The sequence below is a fragment of the Calypte anna genome, chromosome 10 (genome assembly GCF_003957555.1).
Source record: "Calypte anna isolate BGI_N300 chromosome 10, bCalAnn1_v1.p, whole genome shotgun sequence".
Classification (NCBI taxonomy): Eukaryota; Metazoa; Chordata; class Aves; order Apodiformes; family Trochilidae; genus Calypte; species Calypte anna.
The window spans coordinates 9,093,399-9,117,007 of record NC_044256.1 but is presented as its reverse complement, the minus strand read 5'-3'; positions in this window follow the sequence as shown (position 1 = coordinate 9,117,007).

Below are 23,609 nucleotides of genomic sequence, written 5' to 3'. Positions count from 1 at the left end.
CAGGATTTTTTTTGTTATTTATCGGACTGCATAATCTAATTATCTCTCATTAGTCCAAAGCTGATTATTTCATTTATCTTTGTATATGTGACAACAAAATGCTCTCTTTAATTAAGCAGATCAGCAATTAGCTGTTGTTTTATAGGCAGTTTTAAACATCTCTGTATAAATAGCATGCAGCATGATTGTAATCAGATGCTCAGGAAAGAATTGTACATGAAGACATTTTGATTTACAGCCCCATTTAGTTTAAAGCTTCATTGGCAAGTCTAACTCCAAAAGCAAAGGCTTATGAGATATGGCCAAGCTGCCAAGCAGCCTCGATGGAATGAAGCAAAACTGAGGCAAGATCTGCCAGGGAAATTTAGTTAGATCTCTAGAAAAGCTTTTTATGGGCTGGCCCTGATTAATATAGAAACTCTGTTTATATCCAACAGAACTGTTCTACTCTTCATAGTGAAGGAGATTCACAATCAAACTCCTCAATGGCAGAGTTCTGTCCAGATAGAGCCATCAGGAATGTCTCTGGTTAATTAGGGTGAGAGAATTACTTTCTATGTGTGATAGAATGTCACAGCTGTGGATACTTCAGGAAATATGAGAACAACTTAGTTTGGCTCTTGAAGTACCCAAAAATCAGAGCAGCAAAACCTCTAGAGCCTGGGTATCCTTCCAAGAATCTTTGGATAAATTCCCACTCTCAGTGATCCCTTCATCATGTCTTATAAAGGCCTCTCCCATTTTAGAGTTAGTTTCTGGAGTTGAGGTCATCACTACTCCCTCTTTTCCAGTCCTGCACTACACATATAGTAGCTGAGCAAAATTGTCAAAATAATTTTTTTTTAAGGTTCTCAAAGTTCTGCACTGATTTCATCAGCAGAAAAAAATCTTGCATCCAGCCATATGTATGTGTCAGCATGGTCTGGGGTCTTGAGAGAGAAAAAAAACAGAGACAAGAGAAAAGAAGTAAAAAAAAAAGTCCTTACGGTAATTTATGAACCCCGAGCACTTTTTAATGTTAATATGCAAGTGCTGAGATAAGCACAAAGAAATCAAGTTGGATGTCTCTGGTAGCACAGAGAGAAAGAACAATAGATTGGAATACAAATCTCCACACAAACTCATATTTGTAAGCACGTGTATTGTCCATTACTTGAGAGTAGCTCAATTTAAATAATCAATTTGCAAGAGAAAACTGCTGGTGCATTTAATATACTGAACTTCCCTCACTGGACTATGCTTGTGATCTGCTCCTCTTAAAGTATAGAAAAATGGGATTAAAGAAAACAGAATAAAACAGATGCTCCTTTCTTTACTTCATTTTGCATATGCATTTTCTTATTTTTTCAAAATTCACCTGGAAAATTATGTTTGCTTGTGTTGATGAAATTTTCAAGATACAGTTGTTTTGGCTTGTGAAGGACTTTCAATGCTTTTTGCCCTTAGCATTGGATGGCAACATAAGTCTTTTTAAGAGGAATAAACTGTGATATTCCAGCCAAAAGTATAAGGAGCACTCAAACCTAGAAGGAGGTGCTGGAAACTTTGAAAGAAATGGGGAGATCCTTCAGTGCCCTTTAGCCCTCTTTCTGCAGAGTTTTCCCTGCACAGGTCTCCTTTAGAAGCTGTAATAAGCTTGGAACAAGGCAGTGTTAGGAGGCAGTTTACCTGCTGGTAATTGGCAGTTAAGCCTCGTATAAAAGGCTAATGAAAATTCTCTTCTGCTTGGAGAATAAAAGGAAGAAATCTTCCCTGAACAAACTGAAGACATCTGTGAAGCACTCTGAAGTGAGTCATGAAAAGAATATAACCTCTCAAGCATCTCCCATGAATTTTAATTCCCTAAAAACTATATATGAAACCCATAAAAAATCTGAGGCATCTTACTGTGCAGAGGGAATGAATGTTGATTTGAATGAATCAGATTGGAGCAGTCTTCATCCAAATATTCAGAAACAGGTTGGCCGGGTCTGGGCAGTCAGCTCCTGGACTCCTGATACAGTCCCATCAGTGACTGTGAATGTTACTGGGATCACCCTTGGATCCCAGACTTGGATCACCCTTTCTGTGCAATGATTTTATTTAGAAGAATCAAAACCCACCCAGGAGCACTGATCTCAACACTAATAATGGGGACAGGAAAGGCCAACAAAAAGCCTGACAAAACCAGTGTAAGAAATAATTACTGAGTGGCTATTGAGTGAACAGCCTAGTGAACAAGACCTTTTACAGGAAATTTTTATCCCTCATGTTCAGACAAAAACATACCTGTAGAGATGGTAGTTGAGGCAAATCTAAACTTTCATTTATCAGATATAGCCTTAAGTTGAGGATATCTACTAAATACATTGAGAAGCAGGAAACTGAGATTAGAAAGTGAGTATCATGGCTGGTGGGTGGGATGTTCTCCATGAGAGTGGAGGGGTGCATCAGGCAGGTTGGACAGTCTGTAGCTGCAGACTTCCAGGAAGGGTGACACCATGTAGGACAGAGATCTCCACTGCTGTGTCACCTCAGAGACACAGATCCCACGGTGACAGCTCCATTGAAACTAAGGTCAAAATGACAGTCATGTCTCAAAGAGTTTGTGACCTAACTAACTGCCATTAGACACTTCCTAGAGAGAGCAAACCAGACATGACCTGAACTCTGGACCTTTACATAAAAAGGTGCAAGAGGCCATTGTAAGTAAGTTCTGTTACCCCCTGAAACAGTGCTTTCCTCTTTGCACTATAGAATATTGGTTAATACTCATGCAAAAAATTCCCCTAGATATGAAGTCGATAGGAACTTGAACTCATCTATCATAATAATAGCTTTAAATAATAGTAGAAAGAGAGACAGGATGAGCCAAAATCCATGCTCTACAGCAAAAGCAACAAAGATAACACCACCAACAGCTATTGCAAAGATTACAACAGGAAAAGCTTTGAATTATTTCAGATCTCAGTGGACACCTTGGAAGGGAAATCAGGACATGTACCTATTGCATATCAATTTTCTGCACAGGTTTTGGCTTGCAAACCAACCTCGTGAGCTGGGATTCCTCAGGACAGTTGTTGCCTGGCCTGGAGTTACTCCTCAGCACTTGAACCATACAAGGCCACTCTACAAACCCATGACTCCTGCTCCTTGCTCCAGAAGAGAGCAAACTCCACTGAGAACAATCTTCAGTGTAGGGTTCTGCATGAGAATAGAGAGATTGATCTGGAGGGACATGTGGATTTCTAGTTTTGGATTTCTTGAGGTTATTTTATTCCTGGAATGGCATTAGCAATAACTAAGTTTTCTGCAGCCTGGCTACCCCTCGCTTTTAACTTCTGACCATTTGCTGCCTTTTGTGCCTTTGATGCACTTCCATCTCATAAATTGCAAATGAGGAATCTTTTTGAAGTATGTGAATTTCACTTAATATTATTCTAGCCCACTGGGAATGTGAACATGAACCAAACCTCCACTCCCAACAGAGGTTTGTCACAGCTGGCTACAGCCATGTGTTTCTTATTGCTTCATTTAAATTGTCTAATCCACATAGGAATAAGTAAACATATTACTAAAGTGACTAACACACCTAGGATAATTATTACTTTTTTTTCTGAAAAAAATCAAGTCACTAAGTAAATTGGCTTATTTTTGATAAATTCATTTTATGGCACATACATTTTAGGACCTCTTGCAACAAAAAAGAACAACAGGGCCAAGACTTCACAGTCACACTTTTGCAATATCACAGGCAACTCCTCTGCTTCCCATTAAGCAGATGAAAAAATGGAATAAGTAATTCTATGACCTTATTTTTAGGGTGCAGTAATAAACTGGCAAAATGGGAAACCCCCCAGATTTCTTTCTCTGCATTCTTTTCCCTCTTTTTATCAACCTTCATCCAAGTCCTAATTTTATCATAAAAACAACTAACAGAAACCATGTATACCTGGGGCTGACATGTTATGGCCTTTCCACTGCCACATGAATTCATTCAGACCATCCACCTGGAATGACAGCTCAGTGTGGGAATATGGCCAGGTCTTACCTCCTTCTGCTGTCCTGACAAACCTGGATCAAGCTAATGGAGAAGTTTGGGGGATTTAATGGCTATTTGATACTTGCCTATGGCCTAGGCAGATGATGCAGTTGCAGGTTGTGATAACTGCTCAGAGCCTCACTTTTGCTCTCATCAGTTTGCCTCATTTTATGGAGATTTTATGTCACCAACATTTAGGAGTTCGGCTTTAAAGGAAAATCTCTATTTTACCCAACATTGCACCCATGTTTAACCCGAGACTTCACATAAGTTTTGCTTGAAATTTAAGGGTATTTGAAAAGCAGCTAGTTTCCACAAAGTGCTATTTTTAGGTAGCATGTGGGACTTCAAAACAGACAAGAATTACACTGTCTCCTTTTTTCCCTTCTGCAGTTCGTGCTCTCCTTACTCCAAAATTACAAACATCCATGTGTGAAAAACTCAAACCTCTTACAAATCTACTTCTGCAGAGAAAAACCTGCCAGCTTAATACTGCAAGAAGAGAAAAAAGGTCTGCTGTGAAGTGGAAAGGGGAAGAAAACCTGTGACTGTCAGCCAGCTGTCCTTTACAAAGCAGGTGTCACTTTGCATTTTTGAGACAAGCCCCAGAAGCACACAGTGAGCAGCTCTGCACTGTTATTCCAGATTTTCTAAGGCTTTCCTAACTTTCTTCTTCATACAGGTTAATCACTACATGTAGCAACTAATTTTTCTCATGGCTAATTAAAACTGTAGAGGGGGAAATCAGGAAAGTGGAGCATAGAGTTGAAATTTACTTTGAAGTAGAAAGCAAAGTTGAAAGCAAAGTTGAATCTTTAAAATTCCACGTTTCTTTTTCACATTTTTTTTTCTAGAAGTAAGATGAGCTCAGTGTTGCAATGTCATTCCCTGTAATGATTTCTAGCTCTCATATCTGTAAGCTGAGCAACATGTCCTGCTCTGTGATAGCTCCTGCTGCCAAAAACACACATCAAAACAGCTGTCTCTCCAGTTAATCATTATTCATATGATCAAACAGGAGACACAGAGTAAAATGGCTGGAAAATTACAATGTGGGCCCAACAGCCTTAAATATTCTTCCATTCATTGTCATAAATAAGGTATTTATAACCCTTAACTGCCAAAACCACCTCTGATTTCCATACTTCAGGTATCCTACAGGTATAGTAGAATATTTTTTTTCAGCAGGACAGAAGATTCTGACAATATCTCAATGAAGACAGAAAACATGTGCTAAGAGAGGGAGACAGCTGAGTAAGAAAAGCCCCTCAAATAAGGCCTATTAGCTAAGTAGCAAATCTAGGAAATGTTACAAATGGATTACAGTAAAACCTCATTTAGTTTTCACTAGAACTCTGAAGAGCACTCTGGTTACTGAAAAAGCAAACCCTGCTTAGAAACAGGTTTAGCTTCTGAGACACACAGCCCTGGGTTTTCCACTGTACTCAAATATCTGGAGGAAATAAGAACATAAAGCTCCTGAGCAGACCTGTACAATTTATTTATACAGATTCTCAAAAATGCTTTATATAGAGGTATGGCAGACCTAGCACCTGTCTCTTCTCTGGATATTGTTTCCCAAACATATAGATCTACTGAATAAATCAGCAATGCTCACTTTGCATATTTTTTCAGTGCCCTGCAGTGACTATTGCAGGAGAAAACAAAGATTCACATGTTTCCTGTCACCACTGCCTTTGTCAGGTTTTTTTTTTGTCTGTTTGTTTTTTTAAATTATTTTTTATTATTATTACCTGACTGGAATAACATACTGCTGCCCAGAAGCTGTTATCTTTTCCCAAGAAGAAAGGAGAGAAGAGTAAGGGCTTTTGAGAGGAATGGGACTTAACACATGTTAATATGATAACCTGCAAATAGCTGAATACATTGGCAGGGTATCAGGTAGATTAATTCTGATCCTCCTGGCTCTGTTGTGTAGGCTCACACCTAGAAAAGCCACCCATTTAGGCAGCAAGAAAGTAATTAAAGCTCCATACTTTCACCCTTGCAGTCTCTGGAAAGCTTAGGAAACAAAGAGCAGGGAGTGGCTGTGATACAAACTCACTACATCTGAGTAACTGCAAACCCCTACAACAAATTAATGCAAAAGATATCTTGCAGGTTTCATGTTATTACACAAAACAGACAGGTGGAGTGTTCCATGGAAAGAAAATTCAAACTAATTTGCATTTATCGTTAGTCAGAATATAGAAAAAAGTCCATTCCTCCAAAAACTGAAAAATTATGTAATATTTAAATGTAAAAATCAGCTTAGATCTTAGAACATAATACTATAGAATCTTAAGTGCACATGTGCCTTTTCTTTGCTTTACTAGTAAATTTTACATGCCTTGAATTAGCATATTTTAAATGAATGTCTTCTATACTGAAACCCATGTACTATTCTAAATAATAATCTGAGCCTCGGAGTTCTAAACCTAAAAAATCAGAGATTTCATTATGGGAATTTCTGTACAGCACTGCTGAAAAATTCAAGCATCTTAATTGTATGAGCTGCTAACTTACAAAGCATTTGGCATAGTCTGTCTATTCCTGCATTCTGTCTCCCAAAAGACAGCTGTAAGTATACAGAGCTGGATGCATTCACTTGGACAGTGTATTTTTCAGCCATGTATTTCTGTAGAAACGGTATATTTTTTATTATTGTGAAGCACACCCCACACCTACAGCAACACTGCAGATTATTGATTCAATTGAATTGTGTAAGACTGAAATTCTAAACACTGCTTTTTGCATTAATCCTTAACTCGTATCATTAAAATAATACTCAATGATGTTTTGAATACACTGATCTTAATAATGTCACTGCCTGTGAGGTTCCATTGCAGCCCCTGAAGAAAAAAAATAAAAATCTTCCTGGAACACAATTGTGTCCAAACCATTTGAAAGCTACACAAACCAATTACAGCAAAATTATGGGTTCTCAATCTGGCTCCATAAAAACACTCAAGCACAAAGCGACGCGGGGTTATTTATTGTGGGAAGTTTCTGAGTGCTTAACTATGCAGATGAAATTCTGCTCATTCTTTTATACAAGGCAGCAAAATAAATAACTTAACAGCACACAGTTCCCAAGGTAGACTTGTTAATCGGTCCAATATTGTTCTAATTTTCCTCATAGCTAACTGAATTGGAGCATGTAACTGGATAAAATGTGTCTTTAGATCCCATGTACTTATTGCGATTACTATTTGGTTGATTGATGACTTTCTGATTTTTTGAAACAATGCCAGCACAGAGGCCTCTTGGTAGCTGAACACATGACTGCTGTTTGTTGTGCTTTGGGGGGACTGCAGTGCGAGGTCTGGCTCAGTCATTTTTAAAATCAATACTTGCTCTCTGAGCATGGGATAATTTAGAGAACATAATTCAGAATTCTACCTTTCAGCATGTATCCTCCATCAAAGGGGGATTTTTGTCCAGAGTCAGCACAAAGGCTACATGACCTAAGAATGCACAGATAAGGTTAAAAGAGAGAGGAAAAGTACATATTTTTTTCAAACCAAAACATCGCTAGCCACATGTGTAGCTAAATGTGTCTTTTATGTATGTGCACATATAGCACATGTGTTACTCCATGAATACCAACTGGAACTGGATGCTTTGAATAAAGTCCAAGTTTTGCTAACTCTCATGCTTTTTTTTTTTTTTTTTTTCCTGACCATTTATGTATTATCTCACAGCTTTTAAAACAAGGTCCTACTTCATTGCAAAAAGTAAAATGTCTGAAAATGGGCTTGAAATGCCTCTGATCAGTGGGTGTTCAGCCCTTCTAATGCTGGAGTTCTTAAAAAGCTGAAGAATTTCCTACACAGGTAGTAGAGGTGTTCCACCCTCAGGAACAGAGATTTGAACCAAATTTGCTGCATTAAGTCGGTGCAGTTCTGCACGTGAAAGCAAAGGATAACAGAGATCCTTATCAGGTCACTGTTCTTTAAATATCACCTGAGCTCCAGCATTATTAATTTTAATCTTTTCAGATTAATCTTCATGTTTAAACATTCTGGTTCTACATTATGCCTTCCAGTAAGGAGCAGCTTTCTTTCCCCAGACCTCAGTCTTTTGAATCTTCACCTTGCCAGAAAATATCAAGTTTGCTTTGCACTTTCTTCATGCTGCTCCCAAGATGAGCACCCCCAGAGCTTCCCATTTCCTCTGCAGCACTCCAGATACATTCCTGCACCCATTTCCTGCTCCAGTTCCCTCCTCCCATAGAAAAAACTTATAGTCCTCTTATTTCTTTACAGCAACTGCTGAAGGCAATAGAGCCTGACCCATATTTAGTGTTCTTTATTTGCTTTTAAATTCTGGATGTATTCTAACTCCTCAGAATAGAATATCTCAGGCACAACCCTTCTGCCCAGATTCCTCCCAGCTTAGAGGACTGGGAGCCCTTCTACAAGCTCTTATTTTCATTCCAGTTTTGCTTCTACCCCTACACCTTACCAGGTGTATCAGCAAAATTTATTGGTTCCGTATATTGTCACAGCACCCTGAGAAAGCAAAGAAGGTTCTGCTACAAAAAGCACAAAGCTATCTAATTTTTACCCATTTTCTAATGACCATAGCATGAGAAGTGATACGTAAAACTTCTGGAGGTCTGGGTCAAAAAGTCTGTAAAGCTCAGTGCCTTATTTGAAATCAATAGACTTCAAGTATCTCCTCCTCATTCAGATTTTTTACAAAGAAAATATTTGTTTTAATTGTTTGCAACACACATTTGAGTTCCACTTAAAAAACCATAGACAACAGCAAATTATCTTTAGCAAGCTGAGTTTTCTAACTGCTCACTTTTTTTGTATGCTTCTTTTGATAGAAATGAAATTAAATATGACACAAAGTAGTGGAGAAGAATTACAGAAACAGTTAAATAAATCATTTCAAATACCTAAAGACTGGAGAAAAAGTATTTTATCTTACTTCCTTATTATTAGTCATTTAATGAGACTTCAGACAGTTATTCCAGTGTGGACCAAACAAATAAAATCCACTTGGGATACGCAAGTTTCAAACCCTGCATCCATTCTAAATTTTTTATAAGGATTATCAGTGCATTCTCTCCACTTTTACTGGATGCTCAGATCAGCAGCTGAAGCACTGAAGCTGTGCAAAGCAGTTTCCCTTTTAATGTTTCCCACAGCTTTCTGAAAAGGTCATCTTCTGAGGCTGAAATTTCTACTGTCTGTAAATTAATTTTAAACAGGAAATTTAAACCCCATTCCTTTTTTGAATAAGGAGTTAATTTTTTTTTCTTCTGTTTTAAAGGAAAATCCTCACTATTCTTTCCCACAGAAGGGCACAATATGAACATCCAGATATTTAATTAAAAAAAAACCAAAACATTTTCCAAATAATCAGATCCAAGTTTTGTTTTCTAGAGTAGGCATCTTAGGCTTTTTTAATATTTTCTGCAATAACATTGATGTTTAATCTGCAGATTTCTAGCCAGACAAACCTCAAAATAAAACATGGTGAAATAGAGGAACAGAAGAAAAGTACCCAACTAAACACAGATAAAGGATTTAAAGCCCCAGTTTCTGTGTCACTGAAACATTTTTCTCCCTCATGCTGTGCCCCCTGGGTGCCCTGGGTATCACCTCTCAGCTGAGGTTTTCTCTCCTTCACCAAAGAAGCAAAGATAAATCTTGTACACGCTTTGGTTTTGGGAACTTATACAAATGGAGGGTGGGTGAGAAATTCCATGGCTTTTTTACAAACAGCCACCAGAATACATATATTTTAAAACTGAGCTGCCTGATTTTGCTGCACTTTCTGTGATTTTCAGAAGTGTAGCAGCAACCAGGAAGCCTCCTGCTTTAGTCCTCATTATGAGTTCTCTCTGGTATGGTACAATACAAAAACTACATTTAAATTACAACAGCTCAAAAAACCAAAAAAAACCCCTGAATGCTTTCCTATGTCAGTATGTATGTTGATAAAAAAACCCCAAATGAGCCACAAGAAGGAAAAGTGGAGGAGTGGGAAGAAGATCAAGTTCTCAGTTTTGCACCTGAGGACACCAGAGAGGCTGTGGGTAGAGTCTCATATTCTTCCTGATTTGGAAGGCAAACAGGAGAATGCACTGGAAATCTGCAATAGTGTTTCCTGGGATTTAGAAGAAAGAAATTAGAGGCAAATTGCACATAGACACACTACAGACATTGCACTCTTGTTTTTCTCCAAGTGAAAATAAAACAGAAGCTGGAATGATTACTTCAGAAATGAACATTTAAGGATAAAAATTATTTGTCATGAAAGATTTAATAGTAGCATTTGATAACAGATTTCTATTATTTCAGATGTATGAAAGGAATAGTGACTGTTTTCTCTTTACTTGCCTTGCATTTTCTGTTCTTGCCCTTCATTTATTGGTTTTTAGCTAGATGGTTTCACACCCAACTTCCAAGAAAAGAAAAAATTAGTCATGCACCTGCAGTGTAATTTTCTGTCTGCAAACTGCAAGTATAAATTCTATGACAGAGAGATGGGGAGATTGCAGGCTTTTTCTTTTATTCACTACATATATGATTATATATGTACTATACATATATGATTATGCATATATCTTTCTGAGTCAGAAATTACCTCATTTGTGAGAAAAAACACCCCTGGCTTCACCAAATGTAAAACAAAGGGTTTATGGTGGCTTCACCAGAAGGCATCTTTAGGAAACACAGTATCCTTAATAGTAGCATTGCTGGAAATTCTGTAAAATTCAATTCTAAAGGATTTTTTTAATGCCCTTATGATTATAATACTCTTATCATAATTTTATAAGCCATATATAAGCCAACTACTTTTGCACTGTGAAGTTAGTGAAGCTGTCAAGATGAAATGAAGTCTGTAAAGGCTGGCATTTCTCCTTCCTCCTTCACATTTTTTATTTTCTCCATTTTCAAGCCATTAAGTTTACTTTTCTGTGACACAGGCAGCTGGACGACTGATTCAATGAGCCTGGACCAAATGTTTATTTATGCTTATTCAATGAGCCTGGAACCAATTTTTTTTTTTCTTTTTGTCAAACTGTCCTTATCTCCTCTCCTTTGAAATCTTCCCCCTTCCAGGCACATCCTGCCAAATTTTGATGCCTGAATGCCAACTTCAGGAGCCCAGCTGTCCTATGCTGTATCTATAATCAGGTGTAAGGTACCCTGAATTCAGCCCCCTGTGATGGCAGCTGAAGAGCTATTGAAATGCCATATGCCTGCAGACCAACATAGAGACTGTGGGTTGGTTGGTGGGGTTTTTTTGTGTGGTTGGTTTTTTGTTTTGTTTTGCTTTTGGATTTTTTTTCCTTTGTTGCAAGGTCAGAGAAATTGTCATCTCATGGAAATTGTGTTCCTATTTTACACAACTATCCTAAAACTCAAAGGACAAAATTTCCTTGGCCTATCAACTCTTTTCCCCACTACCTCTGTGTGTGTCTGTGCTGCCCTCACACTCCTTCTGGTTGTACTCAGCAGAGCTGGGAGCAGAGTTTGTGCACTGACTTTCTTGACAGGCTAATATTTTCTGAAACAATTACCAGTAATGGATATGTTAGGCTCATTTCTGTCTTGAGATAATGCCAGCCCAATTACTGTCAGATTCCTTGGAATTAGGGACAGGATACAGAAGTTTTTGCCTTCAGAGTATACTTTTAAACCCAGCTCTTGGCCAACAGGGCATGAAATAAGTAGCAGTGATATAAGACAGCACTAATGCATTCAGCTTGTTATCTTCTGCTGTATTTCAGAAAGAGTGCAATCCCAATTAAACATAAATGCTGTACCAAAATTTGGTTTTGGTCCCTAATTAGAGATGGTTTGGGCAGAATTAACTCCCCTGCCCTGTCCGGGACAGGTTTTGTCAGATCAGTCAGTGAGTACTCATGACATTGAAGCTGGGTACAAGTCATTGCTCTCTCTGCTGTCAGAATAGAAGTAGGAAGTAAAAGTCTTAAGAAAGAGAAGAGCAGACTGTTAATGTGCAAATGGATATTATTCCAAGAGCATCTTTGGACTTGCTGTGCTCCAGATTTTGGGTCTGGAACAGAGACAGTCCTCAGGAGAGTATTGGTATCTGCATATCCATGAAATTGGAGAATCCAGTCCTAGCTTTTAAAAGAGCCAGTGATAATATGGCTCCGACATCCTTGAATTTATTTTCAAAGTCAAGAAATAGAAGGGGATTCACATTTTGTTTATGTGATCTTCCTTTAGTGAAGTGGGATAAATTGAACCAACCTTTAGTCCAGAACACTTCTGAGCTTTGATCCTTATAAATGTGTTTTTGAACCTCACTTAAGAGTAGATTCACAATCTAAATACATGAGTTAGAATAGTTTTTTCAGCTTCTCCTACTCAGATAAAATATTGCTGAATAAAGTGGGAATTCCCTTACAGAATTCCCCTTGCAAAAATAAAATCCGCAGGAATTGTAAAAATTTTACAAAAATTAATGTGCCCTTTAAAGAATTGATTTCTATAGCCATTTATATTTCATCAGAATTGTTTTCCTTTAGGGAATGTCATAATTCTCTGTTAATGAGCAAGTGAAGAGTGTTTTGAACTAAATAGCACATGATGTCTAAACCACCAATCACTTCCTGAGAGCTCCTATCTCTCAAACCACCTGCTAATCAGAACAATTGCTAATTTGAGACCTTTTAGCCATTCCTGGTGTCAGTGACAACACCGTGTAGCCTGCAATGGCCACTTGGCCACTCTCCCATCCACCTCAGCGACTGCTGCTGCTGCTGCTGCTGCTGCCCATTTTGGGCTCTATTGTTCTTCTGCCCCTGCTGACCACAAGCAATTCCTTCTCCCCTCATCTCAGGGGAATCTCTGCCTTCACAATGGGGGCAGGGCGATTTGCTTTGTGTGCAAGATAATCTTTTATAGAATTGTTCTCACACACATACAGGCACACACACACACACACACACACACACCATCCTGCTCACACTCTTTCTGCTTCTGAGAGGCTGATGAACAGCAATCAGAATATTTAAAGAGCTGATAGAAAGGGTTATCTCTCTCTGGTTACTTGCCCCTTTGTTGACAGGTACTTTAAAATACAGAGGTAATTTCTAAATGTGGAAATAAATGTTTTAAGGAATCCTCTTTATTTTCACACTTTACCTAAGATCAATCCCAACAGTGTTTTGAATGTACCTTGCAGCTACATTCTGATACAGATTTAAAAAAAACAATCCACTGGATTTGGATTTTATAAATACTTCTGTGTAAAAACCATAGGGAGATGGAGAAAGTGCTTCCCACAGTATTTCAAAAGAGAATGGAAAATCTAAGGTGATCTGTTAAAGGGAGCAGAACTGACAGCCCCTGTGCTCAGCATGGTACCTTCCTGCCTTATGGATGCTCCTCTTCCCCAGCCTGCTCTGAGGAGAAAATAAAATTTACTTGATTTCCCTGACTAAGCTGCTGAAATATGACTTTGTACTAGGCTTTACATTTAAGTCCTCCGCTCCAAAGGACTTAAAGCTAGTGATTGTATTACAAAGCAAGTTGCAGAGGAAAAAAACCAACCAAACCAAAAAAAGGTATACTGACCAACTGCTTTAACCAGAATAGAAAAATATGTAAATATTATTGTACCCTACACTACAATAAACAGAGACAGAGAGTAGCCCCATTGCCTATGACGTGGGTGACAATTTTGAATAATTTCTTTCAGCTTTTGAAATTGCTTCTCTGATTTATTTCCAACCCTTCACCTGAACAGAGTACAGAATTATCTGCAAAACCTGCATCCAGCAGACATTTCTTCTTGAAAATATTCACACTTGAGTCTGCTAAAAGAGCAAAGGAAAGGCTCAGAAAAATCTCAGCTCTGTCATTATGCTTCATCCTGCTGAAAGCTCTCCTCCTCCTCCAGCCCAGCCCGCGTAGATGGCTCCCTCTAGGCTCTGATACCCTACACAGCAGGAGGAAACGCTGGCGGATCAATAATCCTACAACCCTACATCTGCCCGGGTCCAAATCACAAAGCAACAGCAAATCCCCACGAAGATCCACCCAGCCGAAGGGAAACCCCCACTTCTTTGCAGACTTGCAAACTCAAGCAAAGACTCCTCGCTGTATGAAATGGGGATGTTACAAATGTTTTGGAACATCTTCTGACAAAAGTGCTTCAAAATAGAGGATGTGAAAAACAAACCTAACATGTCTGGCTGTCCCCTGGGACCGCGTCTACTTGCCCTGGTAGGCACTGGCTTCATGCTCTGCAGCCAGGGCTGTAGTCACTTAGTGCTTTGTTGTACTGCTGCCTTTCATTACTCTCTGCTTTAGCCAGGTGGTGAGGACCATGCTCTGAAAAGCTCCCTGGGGTCCATGTTGTCTAATAAGTATGGATGTTGCCCGAGGCACTTGGCTGGGTCCCTGTATCGAAGGCCCAACCAACTCAGCTTTGTAATGATTGGCAGATTTGGGGTTGAAGCGTGGCTTCTGACATGACATCCTAATTCATTCCACGGGGCTCTTTAACGTGTAAATTACCTGAGATATTAGGCAGTGTTTTACTTTTAACCCTCGTATCCTTGTATTTAATTTTGTTTTACAGCCGTGTCAGCGGAGTTCCTGGGCAAGGTTTTACAGATGCAGGACAAATGTGAGGGAAGCCCTAGGTAGCATGTTTTGCTACATATTTTCTCTGTAAAACACAACGCAGGAAAGAACTTCAGCAGTTTCAGTCAAGCTCGACAAAACGTTACAGATGTCACATGAATGTCAGACCTCAAACCTGGTATTTAATCACTTGGTTCAAAAGTAGCAATTTAGCAGTGGGTTTGCAAGCTGCAAGCACCACACAGCTGCAAAAACCAAACCAAACCAAACAAAAAAGACAACAAAAAATTTTTCATTTTCAGCACAGCTTCAACCTATGTGTGCACCTTTATGTGGCTTCCTCTGCTGATCTCAGTCCTGATGAGGAGCAGCAGATATTGCTGTGTACATGAACATAACCACGCACACAGGCCAGGACCACTCAAGTTCCCCCTTGCTCACTGCCACAGCTTCTATGTGGAACAATTAGAAAAGTAAAATTAAGATTATAAAATGTTAGCTGATGTCTACTGTGTGATGGATATGATTAGTTTAATGCTCGGAAGACAGATGGGGTATTTTGTATGGATACTGAATTGTTTTTGAAGTGTGGGATATTTTACATAATTTATAATCCCAAAAGCTCCTCTGCCTGTAGCACAGGTCTCTGCTGCATATATGGAAAAGCCCTATGTTTTCAGTAATTATTACAACATAATTTATATTTATAACTTTCAGCTGTAGACAGATTTTTCAAGATACCAAATATTAGCCAGCTTGGCAACCACATAATTCAGTGCTGAGTGCTTTGAAAAAATACATCCTGAGAGCATTGACTGTCCTTGAGTTTTTCTGATGCCAAAAGAATCTGGAAGGATTTAGCATCCTGTAGGAGCAGCCAGCAAACTGAAGGGTTTGATTCACAGGCTGAAGAAAAAGAAATGGGCCCTTTTTCAGGCACTTCTAGAAATCTGCATCGCTGCAAACATTTTTTGGCCACTCCTACAGTGGTGTAAGATCACTGCCAATTTACACACGTGCCTTTAACTCAGACTTCAGCAGGAAGTGTCTGGCCTGGATATTACTGAGTTAGCTTTTATTTTTTTCCCTCCTCCACATCACAAATGCCCTCATCCTTCAGTCCCTCTCATCACTTCTCAGTCCTTATTAAAGTCTGCCATTTGTAAAGGATGCCAAAATGAATGCAAACTGTATTTAGAGATTTTTACAAAACCTTTATGTGGTCCTTGTTAAAACCAGCACATCTAGAGTAAAATATGATAAAGCAGTGAACATCTTAGCTCTGTACTGAACTGATGCTTTTTGGATTGCCTCTGTTCATTGCAACTGTGGGATAGCACTGGGCATCTTCAGGAAGTCCAATAATAATAATACTTCTGAAGATCCCATTTTAATCTGGATACAGAGAATCTTCCACAAGTTCCAAGTAACCCATGCATTTCACTGGAATGTGTCAATGAAGAATAAAAAGTGAAATTAAAAAGTGAATAAAAGAAGTGAAAGCTTGCCCTGAAAACGAAATACTGTTTGCATGTATAAGGCATCAAGAGATTCTTGATTTTGTCCACACCAATAATAAACTAAATTAATTTTTTATTCACATTACACCTAAACTGATCACACCAGCAATTCATTTGGCTGTGGTTTAAAAGCAACACACGTCATCTCTTTGTACTGCACTTCTCTCCTCATAAGGCAAAGCAGTTTTCCATAACCACACTCAGACAAGAAGAGAAGATATCCCTTTTGTATATTTTGAGTAGATAAACACCTTCAATGCTATTTATGACATAACAGTTGTTACAGAAGTCTATTTCCCCTTCATCCCTGGGCCCTCAAGATCAGTGCAATCTCACAAGGTGCTGAGCTCTCTCAGGTTTGACCACACCAGGCAGTGCAGGTGTTCAGTGGGCACAGGAGTCATTCCCAGCATCACTGTCAGAAGGATGGGGGGAGATTTCTCTGTTCACACCTGAAATTCCACTCTGTTTTTCTTGCATAGAAAACAAATTATTTTTTAGCAATCTAAAGCAAAGTTTTTCATTTTAACAAGACATTCTATATTGCTGTGAGGCTGAAGAAGACACTGGAGCTGCAACAGCTCAATATTTGGTGGCGAGAAGCAGAGAGAGTTAATCAGTGCTGAGCCAATTTTTCAATCTAATAACGTTAGCAGGTTTTGTGCTATCTTTAGCCACTCTGCCAGCTGTATTCATTGTAGTTCCTGTGGCTATTTTTGAGGGGGAATATTATCCCTAGCTACATGGCCAAATTCTTTTTCTGACAATTTCATCCTCCCCGCTGAAACAGGATGTCAATAGAATAAACAGATTTCTGTTCCTTCTTCAGTAGCCCCCAGCAACACTATGCTTACTAAAAGCTGAGATACCTTTCTCCCACAGGTGAGTGGGGATTTCACATATTCTGCCAGTGGGACCCACCCAGATGGGGATGCTGCTGTGCATTGGAGAGTTTCTATACTTGGCTCATGGTGTTATTGAAGATGGATTCCAAGAAGGGTCTGACCTGGTCCACTCTGCCTACTTAAATTATAAACTCCTTGGAAAAGCAATCGTATTTTCTGCTGCACCCACTCCACTGCTGCACACATTGCCAGCACATGGAAGAAGATAACACATTCTTTTCAGCTCTTTGCCTTGGCTGAGGGCTCACTGGCTTGACAGGACACAGAAATTCTTGCTCATGTTTGAGTGATTTGTTTCATCAAACACATATCTGAGCCCTCAGTTTAACACACCTCTTATGTTTGGGTTCAATGTGTTAGAAAGCAGAAACATCCCATGTTTGTGGGGCTATTAGGAGGCAATACAAATATCCTATGGCATTATAAGGAAAAATTTTGAGCCTGCTTAGACATTTTTGCTTTAATAAGCTCTCATATAAATTTTAATTTTAAGCACACCCTTGAATCCAATATCATCTTGCTACTAGATGGTTCTAAACACAAGGGCTTTCGGATTTTGCTTTTAAGTCAATCTGTTCCCCCCAAACAGAAAGCAAACAAACTGTTGCTGTTTCCCTTCCTTTCTCCATTTTCCTTCCATGACACCATACAGATAATACTACAGCAGAGAATACTGCACATCCTCCTTTTTAGTGCTAGAACCACTTCTTTTATCTGAAAGATCAGCCACCTAAGGCTCTTTTTTCAGCACATGAGTATGTGTGGTTTTCTGTCCCTATTTTGAAGGCTGTCAGGCAATACTGTGCTCACAGGTACACAGAGGTACCTACGTGAGGGAAAAATGCTCTGTAAATTTGTCAGCCATCTAAAAAAGAAAAGTATTTAATTGCAATATAACTGCAAAGGCATTTCATGGGTTTTAACTGTTAGAATAAAGAGGAAAACTTTCATTATCTGGTTCTGGGATTCAGCTGTGCATCTTAACACTAATAGGAGACTCTGCTGTTTCTGCCCACCTAACACTGAAAAATTACTCAATAAAAATTACTTGTCTCGTGCAATTACACCCTCGTCTTTCAATTAGCATTCTCTCTCTGGTAGGGAGAGTGGACTTAGGGAGCCCAGTAAAGAGAGATTTCTTGGCTGAACAAAGTCATCTTCTTACCAAGCAGATCAGTTAGCTTCAGCCTTTCAATGAGCATAGGATCCCCAAAGCATTTCATCCTCATTACTGAATAACAATGCTGCTGGTGAAGTGTGAATGTGGATACTTTGGTCTTTGGGAAAGGGGAGCTTAATATTGAATAAACAACTGTCCAGGGAGAGGCAAAGGAGACTAAAAGGAGCTTCTGGGGCAGAAGAGGGCTAAAGCCAAATATTTTTATTGGAATCGTTTTTCTTGTAAAAGGGAATGAGCTCCTTAAGTGTTTCCTTTGATTTGTATTTGGCTGACTAAATTATTGTCAGAGAGAGGAAAATGCCTGTAATGCAATCCTGAGGGGTGAAAGACACAGCACATATAACACCAGGGCCCTTAAAATGATAACAACACAGAGCAGTGCTTATATATGTGAATCCATCTCTGACACCCTGAGAAATTTGAATCATCTAACACAAATATCACCACGATTCCTTTTTTGGCATCTTCTACTTTGTATCTTTTGCATCTTTATTTTGCATCTTAATCTATGTTCAAAAATTACAGGCAGAGCAAAACTTTTTTTCCCAAAGCCATATTCTGTGCAGCAAGGAAGGTGTGATGGCAACACACAGGAAGCTCCCTGGGGAGCTGGGTGAAGGTGGCAGCATCATAGGGTCGAGGGACTTGTCCCTGCTCCCCAGGAGAGCAGCTCACCCCCTTCTCACGTGGCCTCTTGAAGTGAGGTCACCAGGATTTCACCTTTCAAAAATTTTCTCTTGTATGAATAAGCATACATTAAGCCAGACAGAAGAATTCCTGTCCCCTATACTCCGGAAAATCTTGCTTACCAGGTTCCAAAAATTACTCTCTCCCTAGAGAAGTGCTTGATTATTTTTACAAACCAGAAGCCAGCATTGCCATAGAAGTTTTGAAACACATGGGATCCCTTCCATCCTTTATGATCTGTTTGTTATTGAGAAAAAGCATTTATGGTCTGAAGAATACACAGTATAAGCTTCAATTTACAATCCATTTAGGAACACTTAAAAACCCTTTCATTTATTCAAGGCTTGTTTACTTTTTGTGTTCATTTAGTTTTTGTATTCGTTTATTTTTTTTCATGTTTGTTAATTGGCAGCAAATGACAGAGAAAATAGCAAAAAAATGGGATATCTCAGTAAATCCTGATGTAATGATGAACTTTAAAAGGTCCTTGACAGAAGGTTTTCTAAAATTCAATTTTAAACAAAGAAATATCTCTAAAATCAGATTAAATTAAAGCTATCATTTCACCTCCTCTTGTGCCCATCTAGCCCTGAAATGTATCCCACAAGGTCCTGCTCTGAACAAAGATCACTCAACAACAGCCAAAGCTGTTTGATTCAGGAAGAGAGCAGTGCTGGATCAGCCCTACAGAGGGCAAGGGGATACCTTGGTGTGAAGCTCCATACCCCATCAAAGAGGGTAAATGTGGCCACAGTCCTTTCACTTGGATGCCATGGCTACTGTGATCAGAGGGATGCCCCTGGTAGACACAGGGTGCCTAATGCAAGGTAAGAAGGAAGGGAAGAGCAGGACTGAGAAGAGTGAAATTAGAAAGCTTCAAGGAGTGCTCACGTATTTGCATTGCTCATGTTGGTTCCTGTGGTTTGGGTGGGGTTTTTTGTTTGGTGTGTGGCTTTTTCAGTTTGTTTTTGTTATCTGAATATTTTTTATTGTCTGCATTTGCTTTTAGATCTGTCAACTAAGAGTTAAACTGAGGCTGGCCTGCCAGGCATGTCTGACAGCAGAGGTCAGCATCTGAGGTAGTAGCAGAGGGGCCACTTATTTGGGTACCCAGCAGGTTACACATTTTGCAGTGGGGCCTCTGAGTCTCCTCTGCCTTGGGAGCACATCCAGCTTGTGCAAGCTATGATGAGCTCTGCTTAGCACTCACACTTAAAAGTTAGGAGCTGAATGGGTTACAAGAAGCATGTGTATGCAGAATAAACATTTTGGTTCCTTTTCATTTCACCTTTGGTCTGTCTCAGAAGTCTGGGAGCAGGGGAACCAAAAGAATAATAGGAAAAAATAGGATATTCTGGTAACGATTCACATCAAGTTGGAATGAAGAATCTGGGAATTATCAGCTCAGGCCTATTCTTGGGAATTCAGTATGCCAGCCTATATCCTAGGCATGGTTATCATAGAATCATAGAATCATAGAATCATAGAATCATAGAATCCTAGGGGTTGGAAGGGACCTCGAAAGATCATCTAGTCCAACCCCCCCTGCCAGAGCAGGGCCACCTAGAGTACATCGCGCAGGAACGTGTCCAAGCGGGTTTTGAATGTCTCCAGTGAAGGAGACTCCACAACCTCCCTGGGCAGCCTGTTCCAGGGCTCTGTCACCCTTACAGTAAAAAAATTTTTTCGAATATTCAACTTGAACCTCCTATGCTCCAATTTACACCCATTACCCCTTGTCCTATCACTGGTAATCACTGAGAAAAGCCTAACTCCATCTCCCTGACACTCGCTCCTTACATATTTGAAAACATTGATGAGGTCACCCCTCAGTCTCCTTTTCTCCAAACTAAAGAGACCCAGCTCCCTCAGCCTTTCCTCATAAGGGAGATGTTCCACTCCCTTAATCATCTTCGTAGCTCTGCGCTGGACTCTTTCAAGCACTTCCCTGTCCTTCTTGAACTGAGGGGCCCAGAACTGGACACAATACTCCAGGTGTGGCCTCACCAATGCAGAATAGAGGGGGAGGAGAACCTCTCTTGACCTACTAACCACACCCTTCCTAATGCACCCCAGGATGCCATTGGCCTTCTTGGCCACAAGGGCACATTGCTGGCTCATGGTCATCCTCTTGTCTACCAGGACCCCCAGGTCTCTTTCACCTACACTGCTCTCCAGCAGGTCAGCCCCCAACCTATACTGGGACATCGTGTTGTTCTTCCCCAAATGCAAAACTCTACACTTACCCTTGTTGAACTTCATCATGTTTCTCTCTGCCCAACTCTCTAGCCTGTCTAAGTCTCTCTGAATGGCCGCACGGCCTTCCGGTGTGTCAGCCACTCCTCCCAGCTTAGTGTCATCAGCAAACTTGCTGAGGGTACATTCTATACCCTCATCCAAGTCGTTGATGAAGATATTGAACAACACTGGTCCCAGTACCGACCCCTGAGGGACTCCACTAGTCACACACCTCCAACCAGATTCTGCCCCATTGACTACAACTCTCTGACTCCTTCCTTTCAACCAGTTCCTGATCCACCTCACTACCTGATCACCAAACCCACACTTGGTCAACTTATCTACAAGGATGCTGTGAGAGACGGTGTCAAATGCTTTACTGAAATCAAGATAAACCACATCTACCGCTCTTCCATCATCTATCCACCTAGTAATTTCCTCATAGAAGGCTATGAGGTTAGTCAAACATGATTTACCCTTGATAAAACCATGCTGACTGCTCTTGATGACCCCCATGTCCTTGATATGCCTGGAGATAGCGACAAGAACAAGTTGTTCCATCACCTTTCCAGGGATGGAGGTGAGGCTGACCGGTCTATAGTTACCTGGGTCCTCCTTCTTGCCCTTCTTGTAGACTGGAGTGACATTTGCTATTCTCCAGTCCTCAGGCACCTCTCCTGTTACCCATGACTTACTGAAGATGATGGAGAGTGGCCTAGCAATGACCTCCACCAGTTCCCTCAGCACCCTTGGATGCATTCCATCTGGACCCATCGACTTATGGATGTCCAGATTACTCAGCTGATCCCTAACCCAATCCTCATCTACTATGTCAAGCTCCTCATCTATCTCGACTACTTCTGGGGCTAAATGAATCTGGGGCTCATGCGGAAACCCTGCAGGAGTAAAGACAGAGGCAAAGAAGATGTTCAGCACCTCTGCCTTCTTTATATCCTCTGTCACCAGGGCTCCCATCTCATCCCTTAGTGGGCCAATATTGCCTCTAGTGTTAGTTTTACTAGCTATGTATTTGAAAAAGCCCTTTCTATTATCCTTAACCTGACTTGCAAGGTTAAGTTCCAAGGAGGCCTTAGCTTTCCGAATTGCCTCCCTACATCCTCTGACGACAGTCCTGTATTCCTCCCAAGTGACCAGCCCCCCCTTCCATGATCTGTAGATTTTCCTTTTCCACTTAAGTTTTCCCAGCAGTTCCTTTTTTAACCATGCAGGCCTCCTAGCTCCCTTACTGGATTTCCTAACCATAGGGATGCTCTGATCCTGTGCTTGCAGATAGTGGTCTTTGAATATTGACCAGCTATCTTGAGCCCCTTTATCTTCTAACACCCTGTCCCATGGGATTTCTCTTAACAGTTGATTGAGGAGGCCAAAGTTTGCCCTGCGGAAGTCCAGGGTTCTGGTCCTACTGGGCATTCTGGTCCTTCCACACAGGATCCTGAACTCAACCATCTCATGATCACTGCAGCCAAGGCTGCCATTGACCACCACTGCTTCAACAAGGCCCTCCTTGTTGGTTAGTACAAGATCCAGCAGCGCTCCTCTTCTAGTCGGCTTGTCCACCATTTGCATTAAGAAGTTATCGTCAATGCACTGGGGTTTCTATAACAACAAAATTCCCAATATTTATTGAAAAAGAGCATCTAGATCCTACAAAAGATTAAGATTCACATCACAAATATATACCATGGCCTTTTGTCTGAGTAAGAGTATTATCAAATGGCATTATTTTATAAATCTCACAGCTTTCCTACATAGTGAAATAGAACGGCAGGAAAGCTCAAAATTCAAAATACATTTATTGAAATACACGCTGCTTTGTTCCATTGGCAGTAGGCAATTTCACAGATGTTTAGCTTTTCTTTTGTCACACATTTCTCTCACTATCAGTAGCAGGGAAAATGTGAATTAACAAGCATCTGTACAGTGGGAGGATGACTGCGCAGTGATTTCAAAATCATGCTCTCATTACTGCTAAAAATATAGTTTGCTATTCCAAGAAGGGATGTAACACCTCTGTAATTAGGGACTGCTCTGGCCTCAGGGGAATCCTAATAAAGCAAATTTCATACATTGATGTGCTTCCCATTGCTTCATTTCTTTGTTCTATCACCCTGTTGTTAATAACACCCTGCAGCAAAAAATGTTCATGAAGCCAAGAGCTGTCCAGATAAGAGAAAAGGTCATGATCCCCCTAGTGCGCGTTCATCAGTGAATGGACACCAATCCGAAAATAAGAGGATGCCTGTCAATATGGAATGGAAGGCAGCAGCATAACATCAAATTAAAGCCAACGAATGCTCATACAGTTGTACTGGGCTCCAACCTTAACCAAAAATCAATAGTCAACAAAGTATTACAATATGAAGTGACTGAATCACGGGGGAAGGAGGCAGCAGAGGGAGGAAGTGCATGCGAGCTTGGCAAACATTATTGTCTTTATATACACTCAGG